The sequence below is a fragment of the Moschus berezovskii genome, chromosome 9, assembly GCF_049115385.1.
Source record: "Moschus berezovskii isolate FMDL1 chromosome 9, NW_MosBer_1.0, whole genome shotgun sequence".
In the NCBI taxonomy this organism is placed as follows: domain Eukaryota; kingdom Metazoa; phylum Chordata; class Mammalia; order Artiodactyla; family Moschidae; genus Moschus; species Moschus berezovskii.
Window position 1 is genome coordinate 67958324 of NC_142468.1, and position 17044 is coordinate 67975367.

The 17044-nt window shown below is 37.7% G+C and overlaps 1 long non-coding RNA gene across 1 annotated transcript; it reads right to left on the minus strand.

Annotated features, from left to right (window-relative positions):
- Positions 1-256: 256 nt before the first annotated feature.
- Positions 257-16280, minus strand: LOC129562604 (uncharacterized). Its single transcript, XR_008687231.2, has 3 exons — positions 16134-16280; positions 14578-14658; positions 257-7859 (listed from the first exon to the last, which is right to left on the minus strand). It is a non-coding gene; the product is annotated as an uncharacterized LOC129562604 (long non-coding RNA).
- Between the last annotated feature and the right edge of the window lie 764 nt (positions 16281-17044).

Sequence of the window (17044 nt, forward strand, 5' to 3'; positions counted from 1 at the left end):
TAAATTTAGGTTAAAAAAGGGGATGGCATAAGGGCATACTTTAAATGTGGTGCCTCTTTATTCATATGGTTACCTGTTTTTGCCTTGAACTACATCAGAAACTGCTACAACTTGGTATCAAGCAACCCAGGTCCTTTGTTTTCTTTGACATCTGGAGCCTACCTCAGCACAGGTTTGTGAATGGCTCCTTCTTCAATCTCCATAATTTACTGCATTATTACAATTACCCATTCCAAATAACACAGTAAAATTTCAGTGCATTCTCAGCCCATGCTGCTTTATTGCCAAAATATATATGTACACAGGTGCAGAGTTTCTAACTCTTACAGCAGTTCCTTTTTACAGCAAAGAATAAAATTTCATCTACAGTCCCAAAGATGCATAGATTAGAAAGCAAGCGGCCTTTTGTAAAACTCCAAACAGTCAATGCAAGTCTTTTAACATTATCTTTTATACCACGGGAGGGAGAAAATGCTGAACAGTAAGTAAAAACAAGCTACTGAAGTAAGTCTATGTGAAGGTTATGCTAATATGAATCTTTTAAAATTACCAGTTGTAAGTGGTTTTAAGGTAACGGTCAAACATTACTGTTGCTTAAGGACTGATGATAATTTATTGCCAGAATACTTATCCCTGGGAGAAAAACATTTTAATCTATGGTGTGGCATACCATCACCAAAGGAGACAAAATCTTTTGAAAATTCTAACCTTAACATATCTATTCTGACTAAAAGTTTTAGAAGTATGAGTTCCTGGAGAAACCTGTGCTGTTTGGATTTCTAATATTAACATTTTAATATGCCCTAGTGGGATAATGTAAACAGAGATTACAGAAACTCTGTCCTTCAATCTTTACTGGTTTGTTTGGCAGACATGTTATTGGTAAGTACCAAAGAGAAACTTTACATATGGGATATGACATTTCACTTCCTGAACTGAGTGAAATGACTATTAGTAATTCAATTTGTAACTACTGGAAAGTTATCCAAAGGTATTTGGAATCAAATCCCACAGCAAAGATTAAAATCAGGTTGAAGTAATTTTTGAAAAAATATTTTTCAATCACAGAACGTGAAACTGGATGACACCTAGTGAAAACCAGTCTAATCCTGAATTGTCTTCTACTTAGGCCTCTTTCAGATACAATGAATCCCATTTGTACATTCGTCATGATCACATGTTCTTACATGGGTCATTTCTAAATCAGAAATCGTCTCAAAAAATTGTAAGCTATCACAATAAACTGGTCTATTTTCTACATCAAGAAAATAAATGACAAGGTTTTTCTTCAAAATGGGAAAAGTTGCTCCTTTTTACCTGCCATAAAAAACTTTAGGCAACATATTATGAAGTCTAACCAAAACAATAAAACTTTTCTTTGAAAACTTGAATACAGGAACAAGAGAGAAACCAAACCCCAGATGTCTGTATATTTTAAGGACTATTTCCATAAAATGCAAAAGGCTCCTTTACTGGAAGGAACTCTTAACGGCTGGTTAATAGCAGTACCATCCAAAGAGCTGCCCAGTTACCTGAAAATCCTGGAACATCTGAAATTTATGCATTGTCTCTATTCACTTTCAAGATTCTAATCTTAAAACAGATCCAAACTTAAGCCACGTAAACTTTTATCAGACAAATCCCATTCCTGGTTACTTTACATCTTCCACACTGGCACTCCATACCCTTTCTGAAACTCTGCACTTGATTAGAGCCACAACAGCTTGTTTATTTTTTCAACATGCTTAGTTTGTGCCTTTTGTTTTTAAACATGCTTGGGGACTAATGGAACCAGGCAAGAGGTTAGAGGGTGAGCACTGTTATGCTCTATTCCTGACAGTCTGAATGTCTTGTGGGTGCCCCCGTTTATCATCTAGCTCCCATTTTCAATGGAAGAAAGAGGCTTTACTTAGAAAATGAAAACTAATGATCCAAACAATAAATTCAAGATAGTGGTTTAAGTCTCTATTGCTTCATTACTAATAAATGGATATATATAATTACTAGTAACCACATTAACACTGTACATTTTCAGCCATGCATTAGGAATATTATACTCTTAAGAGTTATGGGCCTGCCAGTATTGATCGTACTTTCATCCAGACCCAGTTTTAATAAACATGCAGGGTAAATTTGTTGACTAAAAGGAATTAGGGGAAATTACAAGGATACATGCAGTTTCAACTGAAAATATAGGTTAATAAAGTGATTGCTTAGAAATGCAGGCAGCTGCTCCACATCTATCACAATGCTGCTTCAGAATAGAGGTACAAAAGTCACACACAAAAAGGTTAAAATTAGGACCACTATTCAGTTATAAAAGGCTTCATTGCAAATTCTGGTCCTTTCGGGTAGAGAATAATGTAAAAAATTGGGAAAAGAGTACTGACAGATGTCCTCTGGAGCAGTTGTTTTCTTGGCCATTTACTGACAGTGATGGCATAGAAGAGCATACATAGGTGGTATAGACAATGAAAATGCTCTTAGGCAGAATGGTTTCTGATTCACATTAATGAGCATACCTGCACAGCTCCCTGGGGAAAAGGAGTTTATGAACAGCAGAGCTAATACAATGTAAACTCAAAAATCAATGCCCTGAAGTTTAGCATAGCCCTCTGGTTTTGAAAACTGTTGGCCAAGGAATCCTTCCAAACATGGTATAATTAACAGCCAAGCAATGTTCTGAATAAACTAGAAGCAATTTGCTTGTACCAGCAGCACCATGAGAATGTAAACTCCTGGAGGCCAAGGGTCTCTTCATATTTTGCATATCACAGGTACATAAGAGTAAACATGGGATCACAATATTGAAAAACAATCAACCATACTTTGAGACCATAAAAACTTAAGAGCACATTTGAGCATTTAGAACTACTAATGTGGCTATTGAGGGTAATCTTTAATTGTTCTAAGTGACTAAACTGCTGACATCACTGTAACATGCAGTGGTGTCCTCATGATCGTGCAGATGTCTGAATATTGCTTGGTTATTCCAATGCCTCTAATACCAACTGAAGGCATAGGACATATAAAGAGGAGCTATAATCATTAATATAGCCTTTTCTCTATCCTTTGGAGTTGCCATTTAAGAATTTAGTATTCAAGAGGCACTATTTTCTTAGATCCACTCTATTTACCTTTCAGCTTTTCTCCCTGGGAAACAAGGGAACACACTCTTTATGGGAATCTTCAAGGTACTAAATGGCCAAGATGAACATGAGGTAAAAGTAGTCGCCCTTGTTCCACCATTACATCCAGATGTGAGAGCTGTGTTATTCTTCAGATCAAGAAACTAGTTTGCTGGGTTCCTGTTAAAATAAGCTGTCATAGACCACAGGCCTTGGCATATCTGCATTAGATGATGTACTGTCTTTGGCCATTCCTTTCAATCCTTTTGCTTAACACCTTTAAATCCTAACTCCCCTATACTAATAGGCATGAGGAAAAGCCAGTTATCCAAGCTCTTGGTTTGTTTTTAAAACCATAAATATATACACACAACAAACTTTTCTCTCTTTAAAAAACATACCCAGGAAACTAATGGAGAAAGATGAGGTGACAAAGCAAAATATATGCCATTTTATAAATGGCCTGTTGCTAAAAGGAACATCATTCCCCACATGATGAGCTTCAACGGGGCTACATCAGCAGGAGTAAGTTTAAGGTTAAGCATCAGATAAGGTTAATTTAATGAGGCTCTAAACCTCTGCTCTAGCAACCAAGTAAAGTATTTAAACTGACTTACACAAAAGTTGCTATTTCTCACATGATATATTCATGCACATTCATAGTTTTTTTAAGTACCTTTATACACTCTTTATCTAAAACATCTTTACGTCTTTTTCCTTCCATGGAATTCTGTTGATCGCAGAGTCTCAAACTCAAGTAGTAGTCTATTGTACAACCTTGCTAACATAACTTATTATACATGCAAAACTGTTATTGCTACTGAAATTCTACCTCTTGAAAATTATGAGCTTGTTTTATGGCTTTTTTTTTTGTAATAGGAAATATCCTTTTCTATATACTCTGCTATTTTGCATTCATTACCTTTTCAGAGGTATTTTTAAAAACGTTTAAATGCTTTTCAAAAGTGGATTCTCCCAGGCACTAAACTACTTGAACCAAGAGTACAACCACTTTAAGTGAAATCTAAGGATCTAAACGTGGGTCCCTGGAGATCTGCTGCCCAAGAGTCGATTTGTTTAAGCCTGCTTCTGCACGTGTCACACCACATTAAAAATGTTTTGTATTTCTTGTCATACTAACTGTAGAATCTGTGTCTATCCTGAACTCTCCTGAGATCTAAAAATCACCCCAGAAAACTGCCATTTCCAAGTTCTCAAGAAAGCTTTTAGAGGTAGGATTTTCTTTTCTACAGAAAGCTATGCTTTCAGAACCAAACAAACTTTTATTTCTATGAGGAAAGCAGAAAAAAGTGAAAGCTGTCTGAGGCAGTTACTATAACTAAGCAGAGAGTTAATGCATGGCAGCCTAGGTAGGCTCCATTTAGCTACATTTCCAATTTTCATGAAAAGGTCTGGAATCCCATCAATACACAATTCTGCAGATTTAGAAACAGGAAAAACCCATGAGAAATTCATATAGGACACTCTGAACTACTGATCAGTGTTGTTCTGTTAACATGCAGCATACCGTAGATGGAAGCATAAGTGGCCTGCAGATTAGGAAAACCGTCACTTGAGCAATAAACACAGAATCTTGGTAACATGCAAAATATAAAATAATCTGATGCAAAAGGAGTGGGAAAACAATAAACCTACCAGACATACAATGTGAAAAGAGTGTAAGAACAATCTCACTTCAAACTTAAGAGAGCAAAGCCGAATCATGAGATAGGGCCTCATTTTGATGTAAGGTTTCATAAACAAAGGCGACTGCTTTCCAGCTGCCTCATGGGAAGCTCAAATGCCCTCAAAGGCAGCATCTCATGTTGTGACCCCACATCTATTCCTAAATGAGTACTTTTGGCTTTAATCTCTTTTCCCCAGGGAGAATATCACAGATTCAGATATTTATGAAAAAACAAAAGGTCTAGATTTCCCAATCTTTTTACACTATTAGTTATCTTCTGTAATTCATCCTGAAGTTTAAAGTATTACTAGGCTCATGCACTAACCCCTAACATGGTACTACAATATGCTACCAAGCACTAATGCTTACAAAACTATACACATCTCAAAATGGAAGACATTGGTGATTTTGTTGTTCTTAAACAACTTGTAACATTTGTCCACAAGTATTTAGAAAAAAAAATATACATATATATATATTTCTATTGCACATATCCCGTTTTTGATCAACTTTTTAAAAGAAAAAATGCTAGCTAACATGGACGAGCAAAGTAAAGGAAGTAGGCACAGCCACAGACCGAGGCACAGTCATGCCTAACAGTAGCTTCTGCCGTCACGAAGTGGAACAAAACACATCAGGGAAAACCGTGTAGATGCAGGAAGTAAACACTGGGCAAGTACAACTGGAATGCACCCATTTTGTTAAATGCCGTCAGATGAAAATCATGGAAGATGCAGAAACAGTTTCAAAGAAAGCATTAAGCAGTGGTCTCTTAGCTGTGAAATCAAAAAATGTAAAGCAACTTGAGAAGATGAGTCGATACACACACACTTATTTAAACAAGTGGGAAAGAGAGCTTCACTGGTGCTGCTGGTACACATCTCTTCTATACCCTACCAAACGATTTTTGCAAAAAAAAAAAAAAAAAAAATGGGGAAGATGGGTTTAACAGACAAATGTTGATATTTTCAACATACCAATGGGACTCATATAGGCAGGTTCCATTCCTAAAGCATACCTACACTGTTTTTAACAATTCCAAAATACTGAGAGAAAACATCAGGAAATGTCTGAGAAGTTACTAAAAGAAAATTTAAGTTACCTTTATCCAAGCTACTTTGACTATGCTTTACCACTGAGTAATTGCTCGCAATTAAAAGAAATTATATTTTATCTATATTATGAAATTATTTTGCCAAAATGTTTTATGTCAATGCAAACTAGGTGACCAATTTAACTAATGATTAAGAATGCCCAATTATTTTCCACTTTTGGCTATTTCTATCACTCTCAAATTCTGATAAATCTTTCCCAAGATTTCAGCAGCACAGTACGTATAGCCCTGGGCAAACATTCCCTATATCACAGAGATGATCTAAGATGATTTAATCTTAATTTCATCGAAGCAGCTTTAAATTCTTTCTCTACTCACAAAGACTTATTATAAAAGGTTTCCTTATGTAAAGACCTGGCAATTCATACAATGGTCCTCTGTTGATTTGGAAGCAAGGACAGCTTTACCCTATAGACTGTTCATCAGATAATACATGTTTTAACAGAAAGGAAGTGCATTACTTTTCTTATTGGAATTATTTTTCCTGTTTGAGGTCTTTCTTCTTCCCCTTTTTTCAGACTCTGAATTTTTCTAAATCTACACTGAACCAATCACGTTTGGGTACATTTCTTCTGAGGTCCATTCTCTGATGAGAAAGTTCAGTTCCAAATGGAGAAAGTTACCTGAGTCCAAGCCTTTTCAGTCAAACATTACACCTATTGCCTAGAAAAACTAATCAAATACCCAAGAACCCGTCTTGGATCAAAGGAAAAAAGTTATTTATGCTTTTACAAAAAACAGAGCTGTAAGAATGTGAAACACCATAAACTCAGACGGAGCTGCATAAAGCATTTTCACTTTTTTTTCCTAGGAGAAAGGAGTAATACGGAAACTCCTCCACTCCTCTATGTCCATAGCTGAGGCAGGTCATACTGTAGGGTCCATCACATCCTCTGAACAGAAAATTCACTTATGCCACTTTTCTTCCAGCCTTAGCAGCGTGTAAAACTGAGTCTCAAGTGCTATATAAGACTCCACAAAAAAGAATGAAACACTTTGTAATACAGTAGGTCTCTCATGCTACAGAGGTGAAGAGGGTTCCATCACTGGAGTCAAAACTGTTGTTTCCTTTTACCAATTTTTCACTAAACCCAAGCATGCATCTAGCATCTGCACAATGTGGTCATTCCTTAGATGAATGAAAAAACATTTAAAAATAACAAATATCTAAAGACTGCTGAGAATGAAGTCAACTGCAGTTTCCTTCTCCAGGAGAAAAATTCCTCTTATCATCCCAAACTGTGGACTTACATATGTAAAAATAGCTAGTTATAGGTTTGTGATGGTTTATTCACATATGAAAGTTAACCTTGTGATATCTTGTCTTTTTACTTCTTTATCACATCAAGGGTTTTATTGCAAAATAGGACCTTTGTTCTTATCTAGTAAATCCATGTCAAAGGATAAGCCAGGATTTAGATACATATGTAAGCCATCTCTTTCAGCATCTCTTTCATTTCAAATTAGAACATATATCTGGAATTTACTGTTGCAAGTCTCAACTGTGCTTATGATAGTTAAAACTGGAAGACGTTAAAAAAAATCCCAAAACCCTGATGTCATACTGATACCTGCTATTTATATTCCGTCTTCTTGTTTGGAACAAAAGGTAAAGAATTCACAAATATCACCATCAAAGCATCTGTTTCAAACCAGACATCAGCCTTCAGCTTTTGAAATAATTTCTTTGTGATTAAGCAAATAGCAGCTGAAGATACATGTCAGTTGCTGCTTTCTTCCACGAGAACCTGGCAGGATGACTGCACCCCAGGAGTTTCTGTGTTGAATCCGAGTGGAGTGGCGGAACAAAAAGAAAAGCAGCTGTTTCCAATCCAATCATGGAGGTAAAGCGTAGAGAAGAGATCCACATTTCAATAGGGAAGGTGACTGGATAAAAGGAGGAGGACTACCCCACTCCAGGAGACAATACCTGGAAACACAAAATAAATTAAAAGACAGAAGGATTAAGATAGGTACCTCTACAGGAGCTTACTTTTTAAAAGTAATATTTAAAAACACAGGAAAAAAAACCTGCTTGGATTGCATATTGTTTAAAAGAAAATGTCCAACCACACCACCAAATTCAGTATTATCAGAAAAGCAGAAGCAATAGCCAGAAAAAATATGTTAAGTATATACAAAAAGTTAGATTTATATAAAAACTAGCATTATATAAAATGAGATATACATGTCAATTTCATGTTACACAAATCAGTAATATATTCCAAGTTTTTATAGCCATGAAATGATTCTATGTAAAACATATGTGTTTAAAAGCAGTACTGTACTTCAAAGGTGATGTTTAAATACTTAATAGGCAAAACCATGTGTATTATCTTACTCAGAATTATCTTCAACTTCCTAAGACTAAGAGTGAACAATAAAAAGTGTAAACTATAACCACAGGTAAAACAGTATGTACTGTACCATGATCACCCAATGTAAGCATGTAAAAACATCAGCAGTTCATTGCTACTGAACATAACACTTAAATTGTAAATATCTGCAAAAGTAAATCAGACAAAAAAGGATAAATACTGAATAAAGTCCGCTTACATGAGGTACCTAGATGAGGCAAAAGATGAGGCAAATTCATAGAGAAAAAAGTGGAATAGAGGTTACTAGGAACTAGGGGGATTGGGGGAATGGGGAGAGTTATTGACTACAGGGTATTGAGTTTGGAATGGTAAGTTCTGGAAAAAGACAGTGGTAATGGTTGCACAACAATGTGAATATACTTAATGCCACTGAATTGCACATTTAAATATAGTTAAGATGATAAATTTTACCTATGTGTGTGTGTGCTCAGTCGTGCTCAACTCTTTGTGGACTGCAGCCCACCAGGGTCCATGGGATTCCTGTCCATGGGATTCTCTAGGCAAAAGTACTTAGAGTGGGTTGCCATTTCCTCCTCCAGGGGATATTGCGATCCAGGGGTTGAACCTGTGTCTCTTGCATCTCGTGCATTGGCAGGTAGATTCTTTATTACTAGCGCCATCTGAGAAGTCTAAATTTTATGTACGTGTATATAAAAGAGTAAGTTACAAATGCATATTGAACGCTTAAATAAATTACTTAAGCTTACAAAAATGGCCAACGGTGACTGGCTAACCAGTCTTCCTAGCCCTCCATTTTTAGTATGCAACAGAGATTAAACAACAACAAAAACCTCAATTCCAAACTGAACTAGACAAGACTGCTGACAGTTCTGATTTATAGAAGGAAAAGAACTACAGAACTTGCCTTTGGTATAAATGGAACAGAGGAAATGAGCGGAAAAACTGAGAAGATCCACAGACAGGCCTTCAGAATGCTATGGAGAACAGAGCTATTTCATTAAAGAAACTTAATCTGACTAGTTCAAGGTTTGTACCAGCCACTAGACTTTTCTGCAGTTTGACTCTAATTGGCAGTAATGTTGAAGGGGAAAGCTAGTTCTTTCTACAAATAAATATACTGAAAAAATTCTATGTAAACCAAACAAGTACCAAAGGAAAAAAAAAATTTTTTTAATGTTCCTTTTCCTTAATGCTATTGCAGCTAGATGGATGAACCTAGAGATGTCATATTAAGTGAAGTAAGTCAAAGACAAGTATCGTATGATATCACTTACATGTGGAATCTAAAAAAAATGATTTAAGAATGTGTTTATAAAACAGAAACTGACTCACATAGAAAACAAACTTATGGCGACCTCCATAAGTTTGTCATGTGTCCTAAAACGAAAACTCCAACAGGAAGGAACCTGTTTTGTTCACTGAAATCCCAAGCACCTAGAACAGTGTGTGACCCACAGTAAGCACTTAATAAAAATCTGTTGAATAAATGAATGAATAGCAGGGCTCTTAAATACACTTAGCCAACATGAGCTAAAATTTAAGTAGACAGGTTCTAGAGTTAGAAGAAACTACAACTATATACACTGTGATCTATAAAACGTACACATACATTCTGTAAAGCTGGTGCCTTACTAGGCATTTCTGGGTCCCTGAACTCACTTGTTTACTGCTGCTGATACAGGAAAAAAGTAATTTACTTTTAATTTATAAAAGTAAATTTTTTATATTAAAAAATCTGACTTGAGAGGATGAAAAGATAAAACAGGAATTTTCAATGTAGCTCTTGTGCCAGCTGGATCTGAGTCAAATGACTGTATGCAGTAGTCAGCTTCTAAGGTGGTCCCCACTTATTGCTGCCCCTGGTATTCAACCCCTTTAATAACCTGTTCTAAAAATGAATCAAGGTTGATCTATGTAACCACTGTATAATAAAAAATTTTGACTGCCCCTTGTCCCTAGAGGGAGACTACAAATCTCTGGAATTTATGGTAAATGAACCAGTGGAAGTTAAACAACATACTCCGACACAACCAACAGGTCAAAGAAGAAATCACAAGGGAACTTTGAAAATATCTTGAGGCGAGAACTTCCCTGGTAGTCCAGTGATTAAGACTCCACTTTCTAATGCATGGGACATGGGTTCGATCCCTGGTCAGGGAACTAAGATGTCACATGGCAACTAAGCCTGTGTGTTGCAATGAAGACATAGTGCAGTCAAAAAAGCAAACACAATATACCAAAATTTACAGGATGCAGTGAAAGCAGTGCTGAGAGAGAAATTTATAGTTGTAAAAGCTTAAATTAAAAAAGAAGGGTATCAAATCTACAACCTGACTTTATACATTAAGGAACTAGAAAAAGAGTAAAACTAAACCCAAAGCAGCAAGAAGGGAAAAATAAATATTAGAGCTCAGATAAATGCAGAACAGAAAAATAACATACAAAATCAACAAAACCAAACACTGGTTCTGACAGGGTCATCGGAATCCCTGAATCTGCAGCCAGTTGGTCAGAAGTCAAAGTGTCCTGAGGATCCTTCAAAATACAGCTGACATCTAAAGTAAGGGCAGTCTTCTTGGGGGTCATGCCCTTTGACTTGTGTGTGGGGGGATCTGCATTAATTCCAGATGGTTAGTGTCAAAACTGTACTGCAGTATACTATTCAGTGTTCAAACAGTGAGCAAAAGAATGAGGAAGTGAGTGAGTAACCTTTGAGGCAAGGTCAGAGGTGGGATTGAGGCTTCTGCCTTGTTCTGGGATAAGCCAGCTGCCTTATATCATAAGGACACTCAAGCAGCCCTGGAAGAGGCTGACAGTGGAAGGAACTGAGGTTTTTCACCACCAGCATGAATTTGCTATCCATGTGAATAAGCCACCATAGAATTAGACCAGACAACTACCATCCCAGCTAGAATCTAGACCAAATAACCTTATGAGACCTCAAGCCAGAAGCCATCCAAGCTGCTCTCTAACTGCTGACCCACATAAACTGTGAAAGATAATGAATGTTTACTGTTGTTTTAATCCACCAAATTTTGGGTAATTAGTTATGCATCAATAAATAGTTCATACACTTTGCTTCCTCTAAGGACATGAAGAATGATATACCATAGGAGTTAAGTACTTTCTTACTTTGCTATGTAAATTCAGAACACATTTCATAAAACAAAGTGGGTATCACTGTCATTCAAATTAAGTTTTAAAGTGTCTTATTTGAAACAAATGCAGGGTTTGTTGGACAGTTTCTGTCCCCAAATATGGATAGACTATACTAATATAGATCTGCTTAAGTAGACTTATTTCCTCCCTATAAATGAAAGTACACTATACACCTTGTTCTGCACCCTGCTTTTTCCTTTAAAGTATACTAGAGATCATTCCCGGAGAAGGCAATGGCAAGCCACTCCAGTACTCTTGCCTAGAAAATCCCATGGATGGAGGAGCCTGGTGGGCTACAGTTCATGGGGTCGCTACTAGTCGGACAAGACTGAGCGACTTCACTTTCACTTTTCACTTTCACACATTGGAGAAGGAAATGGCAACCCACTCCAGTGTTCTTGCCTGGAGAATCCCAGGGAAGGGGGAGCCTGGTGGGCTTCCGTCTATGGGGTCACACAGAGTCGGACACGACTGAAGTGACGCAGCAGCAGCAGCAGCAGCAGCAGAGATCATTCTGTATCAGAATTTAAAGGTACTTTGTAAATACAAAAGCGCTTACTTTGTTAAGTACAAAAGCACTGATAAGTGCTTATCAGTTCCCTATAGATTTATAGGTTGCTATCAATGTGTTATACAAATGTAAAATTTCTATTACTCAGGCCCAATTAGAGTCCCTTGTGCTAACTCCACATCACCAAACTAAGACTTTAATACCTAACCTAACTGCAGTTTCAACCTCCTGCAGAAATGTTACCTTTAACCAGTCAGTCTGGAATTACCCAGTCAGCAGAACCCTCCTGTTCCTCTTAGGAGGATGACCTTCCCTGAAATTATGCATTTTTTGCTAATGATTTCCTGTTTCTGCCCCATTCCCACCTTTCCTCTTCTACAGCTCAGTGAAGCTCCTTTCTGTCTTCTAGATGAGAGGCTGCCTGACTCATGAATCATTTAATGACGCCAATCTGATCTTTACTCTGCTGACATAATTAAAAAAGACACACACACCCTGATGTTAACAGCAGCATTATTCACAATAGCCAAGACGTGAAAACAACCTAAATGTCCAACAGATGAATGAATAAATGTGGCACATATATACAATGGAATACTACTCAACCATAAAAGAATGTAATGCCATTTGCAGCAACAAGGATGCAACTAGAGATTACCATCCTAAGTGACGTCAGAAAGAGAAATACTGTATGATATCACTGATGTGTGAAATCTAAAATATGACACAAATGAACCTATTATGAAGCAGAAACAGACTCACAAACATAGGGAACAGATTTGTGGTTGCCAAGGGGGAGCTGAGGTGGGAGAGTGATGGAGTAGGAGTTTGGGGTTAATAGTTGGAGAAGGAAATGGCAACCCACTCCAGTGTTCTTGCCTGGAGAATCCCAGGGACGGGGGAACCTGGTGGGCTTCTGTCTTTGGGGTCACAGAGAGTCGGACACGACTGAAGTGAGGCAGCAGCAACACAGCAGATGCAAACTATCATATATGGAATGGATGGACAACAAGGTCCTACTGTATTAACATAAGGAACTATATTCAAAGTCCTGGGATAAACCATAATGGAAAAGTATACAAAAAAGAATGTGTGAATATATATATGTATAATTGAGTCACTTTACTGTATAGGAGACATTAAGACAACACTGTAAATCAACTATACTTCAATTAAAATTAATTAACTCAGCTGAATTTTTATTCAACAGTCTGCATGGACTTAAGGTTATAAATCCAAGCAACAAAGCCTTTACTCTAAAGGCATAAGATAAAGACGCTTACCAACTAAAGGGCACTTACTCTGTTTCCTCCGTTTTTATTCCTTTTCTTAATATTAAAATATACATAGTTGGAGCTTTTCACTTATCTTTTTTCATTTCTTAATTGTAAAATACACATAACATACAATTTATCATCTTAACCCTTTTAAGTGTACAGTTCAATGGCATTAAGTACATTCACATTATTGTGCAACCATCACCACCATCCATCTCTATAACTCTTCATATCACAAAACTGAAACTCTGTACTGATTAAACAATAAATCTTAATTTCCACTCCCTGAAGCCCCTGGCAACCACCCTTCTACTGTCAGGCTCTATGAGTTTGACTATATTTAAGCACCTTATACAACTGGGATACAAGATTTTAATCCTTAAAGCAGTTGAACGTTGAATGTTTTCATATATTATAATCAAGGTGTAAGACTAAGTAGACATGGGTTAAACTATGTTATATGTCATTCCCAAATTCCTATGTTGTCTTACAAGTACCTCAAAATGTGACCTTATGTAGAAAACAGGGTCACTGCATAAGTCATTAATTAAGATGAAGTCATACTGAAGCCAAATGAGCCCCTAATCTGATTAGTGTCCTTATAAAAGGGAGAATTTAGGACACAGACACACACAGGGAGAATGCCCTGTGAAGAATGGAGTTATGCTGCCACAAGCCGAAGAACTACCAAAAACTAGAAGACCTGGAAAAAATCCTTCCCAAGTGCCTTCAGGGAGAGTATGGTCCTGCCAACACCTTGATTTTAGATGTCTGATCTCCAAGTCACCCACTTAGTAGTACTTTGTTATAGCCCAGAAAACTAATACAGTAGCTGTGAACCCTAATTTGCACATAAGGTTACTGTCTACTATGAAAGTACTATCACTTAATGCTCTTTGAACAACAGAATGTACTTTACTTCTGTGGTAAATTCAGAAGAATAGATTCATACCAAAAGATAATCAAAGTGTACTGAAAAGGCTTTTGATTCAAATTTAAGTGAATATACTCTAAAATTTGCCCAGTAACATTTATATTTTATCAATTGATCTCCTACAGTCTACTTAAATCTTTCCTCCTTATCCAATAAAAATTATTGGTTTGGGCAAATGATCAAATTTTTATTTTCTTTTATATCTAGCTTCAACTGAGAATATCACAAGTGACTATAAATTATTTATATTTAAGCTAAATCGTTTATACATTGCTTTTGTTGAAAATAAACAATTTAGCTTAAATATAAATAATTTATAGTCACTTGTGATATTCTCAGTTGAAGCTAATGATTTCTTGTTCCACTTCCATCTAGTTATTTCTGAACGACTTTAACAGTATTTGAAAGCGTTAGCTACTTTTACTCACTTGCCAAATCCCGAGTTCAGCATTTTGTTTTTTTTTTGAGATGAATATAAAAGCACCTAAATGGCAAGGAAACTGTTCTTCCTGCAGTAAGGGGAAGAAAAAAAAATTACAGTAAGGATATAGCCTTCATTTGTGTTATATGCATCCATGTGCATAATATTCAAATGAACCAAATAAGTCTTTAAAACATAAAGAACTATTTGGAAGGAACAATCAGAAAAGAAGTTACTCTTTATCTGCACTGGCATTAATTTTATAAAGATGTCAAAACTCCTGAAACAGTGGTTCTCAAGTTTTTAAACAAGGTTCCCCTTGAGAATCTGATGATGCTGCGGGCCCTCTCCTCCCACAGAAAACCTCTGCTTTAGTAAAGATGACCACTCCCCTATTTGTAAGGTAGGAAGGAAGAATGTTCTGTCCCATATTTTCTTCACTTTCCTAAATTAAAGGAAAAAACTACTCCAGTCAAAAGCAACAGAAAGGTTTTATTTCTTCACTGGGTATTTTCAGCTCTGCTAAATCCAGGGCCAGCAAAAAGTGTACCAGTCACATTTATTTGTATTAGGACACATTTGAACCAGGCCTAACTAACGTGCCAGTTTCAAACAGGCTTCACCAACTCAGAAACCTAGTAACAGGAACCCTTCTCACAATTTAACTGAAAGACCGAATGTGAGGGGTCATAACCCAAATTACAAAAAGACGCATCCCATAAAGTTAAACAAAAACAGAACAGAAATGCCTGAGTATTATACTCTAACCGCTCCCCATTAACAAATTACTTTCTAATAATTCCCCAAACTCTTCCTCATTCTAAAATATATATATATATATAAATTAAATTGTACACTGACTCTTTCAGCTCTGGAAAACTACGGTGAATTCTATCTAATAGTCAGCCATGACTAGTGCGCCATTAGGCAACTATCAGGTCATACAAGGACAAAGCTGCTTTCTCAGACCTTAAAAAAGTTTGAGAGGCGGTGGGGGGAATAAATGGATATAACAGAGTTAAGCAAGAGTACATACACGATAAGCAGACTCAAATTGAAATCCCCGGGCGGGGTGGTGTGGGAGGGTGGGGAACCTGACCTGTTACATCAAATCTCAAGGTCAACGGGACGGGGACACAAAATACTCAAAACTCGGACAGGCCTCGATTGAGACTCAAGTCTCAGACAAAATACTGGGCACGAAGTTGTGAGACGAAGAACAGACACAAACCAATAAAACTAAGATATTCTTCAAAGAAAAACTGATGGCCGACACAGAGAATGCCAGTTATACACCAGCGTGGGTGCAACCATTGGGGAAAGAGCCGAAAGCACAAAAGCAGCCAAAGGCAAGGCACTTAGGTCAGTGGCGAAAAGGGTTTGAGAAGTGGTGCAACACACCTTCAAAAGCGGGGCCGGCCGCCCTAGGGCAGCTCAGAAGGAAACCAGCGCCCAGCCAAGGCCCGCACCAGCTGCGGGCAGGCTCTCTGCACTCTGTTCCTCGGACGGTTTGGGCCGCGCCACCGCCTGCTAGTTCCCCCGTCCCTAGCCTTCCCGGCTTACCTCGCAAGGGCCGGCAGAAGCACTCCAGCGCCAGGGGGCCGACCCGCCCCCTGGCCCAAAGGCCAGATAGCCTCTAAGAGCCTCACTCCGCCATCTTCGCTCCTTCTCAAGTCGGCCAACCCTGCGGCGGCCGTTTGCAGGCGCCCCGCCTCTTCCGCTAATGCTGAGTACAGGTTGGACAATGACTTGCGCAGGCGCGCTCTTCTTCCGTTGTAGGTTGGTTGGAATGTGTGTCAATCAAGAGCTCTAGCCCCACTCTTTCGGCTTGTTTTTGCCTGTCGTTGGGTCTCAGGTTTGAGGTAATAGGGCAAAATACTTTCTTAATACATTTCTTAAGAGTGTAAAATTATTTACGCGTTTAAGCATCGGAACTTCGTCGTTAGGTAGTCTATAGCTAGGCCGCGTGACTATTTTAATAAGCCATCGTTAGGTTAAAATACCTCTTGAGAAACCAATATGCAGGTCAGGAAGCAACAGTTAGAATTGGACATGGAACAACAGACTGGTTCCAAATAGGAAAAGGAGTACGTCGAGGTTGTATATTGTCACCCTGCTTATTTAACTTATACGCAGAGTACATCATGAGAAACGCTGGGCTGGAAGAAGCACAAGCTGGAATCAAGATTGCTGGGAGAAATATCAATAACCTCAGATAGGCAGATGACACCACCCTTATGGCAGAAAGTGAAGAGGAACTCAAAAGCCTCTTGATGAAAGTGAAAGAGGAGAGTGAAAAAGTTGGCTTAAAGCTCAACATTCAGAAAACTAAGATCATGGCATCTGGTCCCATCACTTCATGGCAAATAGATGGGGAAACAGTGGAAACAGTGGCAGACTTTCTTTTGGGGGGCTCCAAAATCACTGCAGATGGTGATTGCAGCCATGAAATTAAAAGACGCTTACTCCTTAGA